The 8,021-nt window shown below is 39.3% G+C and overlaps 1 pseudogene; it reads right to left on the bottom strand.

The window, feature by feature from the left end:
• Positions 1 to 1,997: 1,997 nt before the first annotated feature.
• Positions 1,998 to 7,454, bottom strand: LOC147972354 (protein CHROMATIN REMODELING 35-like; annotated as a pseudogene).
• Between the last annotated feature and the right edge of the window lie 567 nt (positions 7,455 to 8,021).

Genomic DNA, 8,021 nt, shown 5'->3' with positions numbered 1-8,021 from the left:
GATTCGTGCAGTAGTGCACTGATATTTGTTTTGTGGTATAGGAGCTCCGAGACAACAGGGGTAGCAGGCTTCAAAGGCAACACATTTTTCTATGATTTTCTCACCAAATATGAAATTATTTGGCCCCTAAATTCTAATCCATTTGTGAAAGAAGAGTAATTGTGGAATATGGTCTATGAATGTTGACAAATTTGATCACGTCAGGGACTGACAAAGTTAGTACAATCCTCACTGTTGCACATATATTTCAAGGTAAAATTAAACTTCAAGAACATGATCAAGCAGGAGCTTCATGCAACATTGGATGTGAGAAGGTATGGCGTAGAATCACTGCCGCCTCCATTCTGCCCTGCCCCTCTGCACTATCCTCGACGACCATGCGGGCCACCTTGCCGCTTGCTTTGCTAGCAACCACTTCATCCGCAACCTTTCCTCCCCAGGTTCAGTCCTTCATCCCCAACCTTTTTCTAGATATATGGATTAGAGAAATTCATGCTAAGTATTGATCTAGAGCTTCGATGTTGAGCCACTAAACTTCATTGTAAAACTGGGGTATCTATCTCCCGTTGCAACGCACGGGTATGTTTACTTATTCAATAATGGCTTCAAATTCAATGAAAATCGTTAACTGGACTGCCATGATTGCGGTGGTGTATTATTCGGCAAAAAGTAGTATTGTTGCCTTTTGATGTTTTCATTCACATCCATGATCATATATGCTTCTTGGACAAAACAATCGGTCCTTATTTTTAATAAAAGTAAACGTCAAGTGATTTTTTTGGGCAAACCCAAGTAGTTAAAAAAGAATAAACTCTTCCCAACCAAACAACCATCTGTAAAAAAATCCTAACAAAAATGCTCTAAAAATATCTATAAAAATACTTAATACAGTAAAAATAGCTTTTAAATGTTCACTGTTTTACATATGTTCACACCATTTTTTAAATAATTAAGTTTGCATTTTTTAAAAACCTAAAAAAGTTCCATGTTTACTAAAACAAAGTCCATTTAGAAGCGTACAACAAAAAACATTATTTTCATAAAAAACATCTGTTCAAAAATGTACCTTTTCCGTAAAAATATATTCTTTTTTAGAGAAATGTTCCAATTTTCATAAAAATGTTAACTATTCTTAAAAAGTGTCCCAAATTTTGTGAAAACGTCCATTTTATTAAAAATAAGGAATTTTCCACGTTTAACCTTACTTTAGAATTGGATATAAAAAATGGTGCACAATGGCACATGTGTCTTTTTTCGCCCGATGCAACGCACATGCATTTGTACTAGTAAGTACTTACATAAGAGTCACAATTTAGGCACACAATGATATTGATGCAAAGGATGTTGAAACGCCACTTCAAACTAGTGACTTTAGTATTAAGTAGGATACGAGAATGTAAGAGACACAACTTAGGCTGACAAAAATGTTATATTCACCTTGCAAAGACTTCATAGCAGAAAAACGTCGGGGCAGGAGTTTCTAAGACAACATAAGCTATTACGTGTCTATTACATCGGGGCAGGAGTATTATATCCTCTTTGACCAGCCTTACTTCACAGAACCCGGTAAAAGGGCAAAATATATGTAGAGAAGCAAGAGTCAAAGAGCTGAAGCACTAAATGGTGAAAACAAAAATAGAAAAGAAAATATTGGGACATAGATTGGTAGGAACATATAAATAAACATAACATATAGTTCAGTTATGAAAAAAATGACAAATAAACTCAAAACAATAATAGCAAGAGAATCATATGCATAAAAGGATACGTGCAAGCTCCTGTCTAGTACAGTTGGATGGTAGACTTTTAACATGTACAGTGTTTGATGCATCTGGAGGAAGAGAAGGCCCATAAGAACCAATAAAAGGTATCTGCAAAGATGTACCAAGTCAAGTCTTTTTTTTTGGTTCTAGAGGAGCCTTACTTGACAACAATGACAATCTCAAACGATCGGAAAGCCATATATACATGTTGTATGTACAACATCCAGCCTGCCTTCAACTTGCATACAAAGCCTTGATGTCCGGGCACATCCTCCTGCTGTCTAGCAGCACATCCCCATAGACGTCGATTCGACTTCGTTGAGCTGGAAGTCCTCCGACTTGCAGCACTACTCACTCCATTCAAACCACAGTTGTGGTATCACCTCCTTCTTGAATGCAGTTTCATAGGTGTTCTCCTCTAGAGAATCAGCTGCTACGAGGCAACACTTTCTTATGCTGCCTGACAGGTAACAAAGGGGTTCAAAACATCTAGAATGACGACTCTTGATGCGCCCAGGGAGATGCCTCCCCACATGCCATGGTAGAGCCAAACAGGACTTATGCATCAATAGAGTTGTTAAACCGATCCATTGTCAGTTGTCTATCTACTGAAGTAGATTTATTATTACCACGGGTCACAAAGAACTCCTTTCCTACTTGCCAGCCCCTTGTCTTAACCAATAGCCTTTCCAAAAAAAACTCATGGGAAGTACTGTACTGACTAAATGCAATGACCTTCTGATATGTCTTCAACGTATCTATAATTTTTGATTGTTCCATGCTATTATATTATCAATCGTGGATGTTTTATATGCATTTATATGCTATTTTATATGATTTTTGAGACTAACCTATTAACCTAGAGCCCAGTGCCAGTTTCTGTTTTTCCTTGTTTTTGAGTATCGCAGAAAAGGAAAACCAAAGAAGTCCAATTGACCTGAAATTTCACGGAGATTATTTTTGGACTAGAAGAAGCCCACGGAGTACCAGAGATGGGCCCGAAGAGTCCCGAGGCACCCACGAGGGTGGGGGCGCGCCCCCCTACCTCGTGGCCGCCTCGGGGACCCCCCTGACTTGTTCCCGACTCCAACACCTCTTATATATACCCAAACTTCCAGAACATAAGCTAGATCGGGAGTTCCGCCGCCGCAAGCCTCTGTATCCACCAAAAACAATCTAGACCAGTTCTGGCACCCTGTTGGAGGGGGAAATCCCTCTCCGGTGGCCATCTTCATCATCCCGGCGCTCTCCATGACGAGGAGGGAGTAGTTCACCCTCGGGGCTGAGGGTATGTACCAGTAGCTTTGTGTTTGATCTCTCTCTCTCTCTCGTGTTGTTGATTTGGCACGATCTTAATGTATCGCGAGCTTTGCTATTATAGTTGGATCTTATGATGTTTCTCCCCCTCTACTCTCTTGTAATGGATTGAGTTTTCCCTTTGAAGTTATCTTATCGGATTGAGTCTTTAAGGATTTGAGAACACTTGATGTATGTCTTGCATGTGCTTATCTATGATGACAATGGGATATTCACGTGATCCACTTGATGTATGTTTTGGTGATCAACTTGCGAGTTCCGTGACCTCGTGAACTTATGCATAGGGGTTGGCACATGTTTTCGTCTTGACTCTTCGGTAGAAACTTTGGGGCACTCTTTGAAGTTCTTTGTGTTGGTTGAATAGATGAATCTGAGATTGTGTGATGCATATCGTATAATCATACCTACGGATACTTGAGGTGACATTGGAGTATCTAGTGACATTAGGGTTTTGGTTGATTTGCGTCTTAAGGTGTTATTCTAGTACGAACTCTAGGATAGATTGAACGGAAAGAATAGTTTCATGTTATTTTACTACGGACTCTTGAATAGATCGATCAGAAAGAATAACTTTGAGGTGGTTTCTTACCCTACAATAATATCTTCGTTTGTTCTCCCCTATTAGTGACTTTGGAGTGACTCTTTATTGCATTTTGAGGGATAGTTATATGATTCAATTATGTTATTATTGTTGAGAGAACTTGCACTAGTGAAAGTATGAACCCTAGGCCCTGTTTCCTAGCATTGCAATACCGTTTACACTCACTTTTACCACTTGCTACCTTGCTTTTTTATATTTCAGATTACAAAAACCTATATCTACCATCCATATTGCACTTGTATCACCATCTCTTCGCCGAACTAGTGCACCTATACAATTTACCATTGTATTGGGTGTATTGGGGGCACAAGAGACTCTTTGTTATTTGGTTGCAGGGTTGTTTGAGAGAGACCATCTTCATCCTACGCCTCCCACAGATTGATAAACCTTAGGTCATCCACTTGAGGGAAGTTTGTTACTGTCCTACAAACCTCTACACTTAGAGGCCCAACAATGTCTACAAGAAGAAGGTTGTGTAGTAAATATCACCTTCTCTCCCGCAGATTCCGCAAGTGCCACGATATTGGTGAAAAATCTGGCCTTCACACCATCGGTCACGTTGATAGACAGGACCAGATTATCAACAGTTACATCTGTCAAGCTGGAAGCTCTATCTGCAGCATCAACTTCTAATATGTCTGACAGGCATGGATGCATGTACAGGGCAGTTTCTATTGCGTGTTTTTTACTTCTCATAGGCTTCCAACTTATGAACGATTTATTTCTGCTTGGGACTGAGTTTCAAGAAGACACTGAAGTCTACTAGGCCAGGTAGTTCATCCAAGATATCACCCTTGTAGTAGTGAAGCAAATATTTTGTTAGTTCTCTGGGACTTCTAATGACATGTGCTTTTCTCGTGAAGTTATCATTATGCAGTAGGGTCTATTCTACTGACTCGGTGAATTTATCAGAGACCCCTTTTGAAATCCTGCGACCTAATATTCATAAGTAAACTTTGGGCGTACAAGATTCAAGATGTTTAACACTTCTGCGACGTGATTCTGGGAATGTATAGGATGAGATGCTACTATCTTGAGAAAATTTGGGCGTACAAGGTTCAAGATGTTGAACACTTATGCGACGTGATTCTGGGAAAGTGTAAGGACCACATTACGTGGAGTATGTCCTCTAAGCAGCGATTCTAGCACATAGTCGACTCATTCCTAGGTGTATGGCCCTCATCCATTATAAGTAGGTTAGAGACCATAAGCAACATGTCCCAGCATGCAGCTGCGACGGTGACACCCCCATCACTGCTAATGATCCAAGAGAATTGGGTGTATCCAACCAAGAGGATACTCCTATTGGCTTGCCAAGCGTTAAGGATTTCCAACTGATCTGCTCTGTCACCCTTGACAGATCACAAATCATACAGTGGTATGTCCTCCACTTGCCACCGTTGAAATTCCCGTTTCCATGTACCTAATATGCCTTAGGGAGTACAACGAGAGGCCTTCCAGAGGGATACTTTGCCAAGAGGCTCTGAATAAAACTAATCAGCATAAATGTTTTCCCCGAACCAGGGGCATGAGCTAGAATGCAACCTCTTGGTTTGTCAGAGACTAAATTCTTAACCAGAAAGTGGAAACCTGCCAACTGATGTGGTATCATTTGCTTTTGATGTCTTGGATGAATAGCAATGCCTAACACATTGAGTTCTTCAGCGACTCTAACATCAACTGTGACAATCTCATCAGAATCCTTTGAACGCTTTTCAGAGAAATATGATCTTGACCTTGATGCCTGACATGAGGTAAACATAATGTCAATTGATTGTTCCAATCATACGTTTAAACTTCAGTTCATTCCAAAGTTTATATTATGTCATCATTACATTTTTGAAAAATTATAATGCATAACAGTAGATACCGAATATCAGAAAATAACAACTACATGTGCTATACTAGAAAAGTTTATTTATGCTAGAAATACAGGAATAACCAAAATAACAACCCACGAGGTCCGTCAGGCTCTGTGGCATGAGCAAATGTGTCAATTTTGTCGGATAAGATGGCATGAACTAATTCTCAGGTATGATTGGCATATTGTGCCCCTTTAGGCACTTGGCTCTTATAAAAACAAATTTTGTTCAAACAATGTAATAGTGTAATACAACTCAAAGCAGTTCCAACACACCAAATGGGAATCCCACACATGCCTGTGGGCCACTTAGCTGTTGCTAAAAAGGATATTTGGTAAGAACTTCCGAAATTAAAACTACATATGTTGCTAACCGGCCTCAGAGTTACAGAAGCATCATCACATATCTTAAAGAAATAACATACCTTTCTCCACTAATAATCAATGATTGTGTCAGCCCTTCTCTCACAATCATACCGCAGACACGACATACATGGCCTAGATTTTCATGAATCTGTATTTCATGATTGCAGACATTGTTCACCTCTTTCTCATTGGCTGCCTCTTCAAGTGTGTCGAGATGGCCAATAAATATAACTAAATCATTATGGCAAACAACATAAATCCAAGTAAACAATTTAATGAAGATAAAGTTTGCAGATTTCTCTTATTGAGCTGAGCTCATCTATTCTCAAACTTTACAAGTTGAATCAATTTGCAGACAGAGCACGAGATCATAAGCACAACCATAAAATTACAAAATGATATGTTTCAAAATGCTGCAGCAACAAAAGTCTGTGATTATAATTTGTACATTAGAGCTTTCAAGTGCCACTGAGTGCTCATTCCAAAAATCTTCAAGACCATCACTTTCCTTTTCTTGTATATGCTCTTCCTCCATAGGCTCATCTTCCCCCATAGGCTCATCTTCCTCCATAGGCTCGTCTTACCCCAGAGGATTGTAAGGTTCTGAGGGCAAATCAAATACTACCGGATTTGCTTCATTTTCCCTTTTTCTTTTCTTGGCACAATTTCAACATCCCCATCTACTTGGGAGCTTGGATCAACTTTTCGTTTTTTATCTCCTTAGGAAGTGGAGGGGAAACTTGTGTTTCTGCCATTTTCTCCTTATGGGTAACAACCTACATTGAGAAGGAAGAGTTACGGCTGGAAGATGAAAATTTTCAGCTTTGAATTGGAATAGATTCAGCAAATATCAAACAATTATACTCCCTTATTTTCAGTACAAGAGAATGGGGTACTTGTGAACTACGATGCGTCAAATAATTATGGATGAACATTAAAAAAATTGAAAACAAAGATAACAGTTTCGCAATGCCCTTCAGAGACACTGATGAGGCAGTGCAAAGTTGATGACAGCCAGATCATGGATACATTCCTCAGGTCTTTTCTGCAATATAACTCTCTCAAACAAAAATGCTGATGATTGATAGCTGGCCGAAGGATACTAATTCATTAAAGTTGCACTTGGAATACAAGGAACAATTTGACTGTTTTGGTTGTCTCATTTACTTCATCAATTCCTTCGATTACCACTCTCATGAGAGCAACAGCCTGTTCTGATGGTATCAGCTATTTATTTTTCTCAGGTGGCAGTTGTTCTGTGTGCTCCTGTGCTTTCATCATCATCATCCGAATCAAGAACTATTATGTCACTCTTTTTCTGTTCTGTTTGCTCGATAGAATTGGCCATATTAGTTTCAACACTCGACCCATAACTAAGAGCGGGCTCGGGCAGAGTAGAAAGGAAAGTTAACAATTGGACCTTCTGAGCATACAAGCTGTCCCACTCCTCGGTAACACTGCCACATCCCCAACTGCTAATCGTATTTGCAGTAAGTGAAAGATTATTGATGGGGCTGGAAGGCTTTCTTTTTCTGCGGTAATACATGCCTACAGAAACAAATGACTAATTAGTTATTATCATATAAGAGAGAAGAAATAAATTTGCACCAGCAATGGAAGTAGCACTTCTGCTGATGTTGCATATAAGCCCCATGCAAGGTGGACAAGAAAAATGTGGGATGCGTACAAGGCAATTATAAGTAGAAGCACAAACAGTTACATGTGGAGAACTATAATGATCATAAAATGCAGCGGCCATTATGAGTAGTCAACCCACTAATTGTTTAACACAAGCATAGTAATTGATGAACAAATAGGCACCTTATTCATCAATTCTTTCTCCTAGGTTTACTAGGTATCCTTATTTTTGGCATCAAGCTCTGTATTTCACCTGGTACAATCCAATTCAAGTAGTAATGAAACTTTATGAATAAAGCTAGTAGCTAGTAGCTACTAGAGATACACTAGAAATATCACCTATAGTAAATTCAGTCCAAATTCAAATGCTGTTATTTGCTTCTAATCATGCACAGAATACTCAGAAAAGGAGTCTCTAAAGAAAAGAAAACACAAAGGTGATGTGAGTGTAAAGGGCAGTGGAAATACTTCAACT

The sequence above is a fragment of the Triticum urartu genome, chromosome 5A (genome assembly GCF_056163025.1).
Source record: "Triticum urartu cultivar PI428250 chromosome 5A, HENAU_Tu73, whole genome shotgun sequence".
NCBI classification, from domain to species: domain Eukaryota; kingdom Viridiplantae; phylum Streptophyta; class Magnoliopsida; order Poales; family Poaceae; genus Triticum; species Triticum urartu.
Note: the sequence above shows the minus strand (reverse complement) of the source record. Positions and strands in the feature narration are given on the sequence as shown.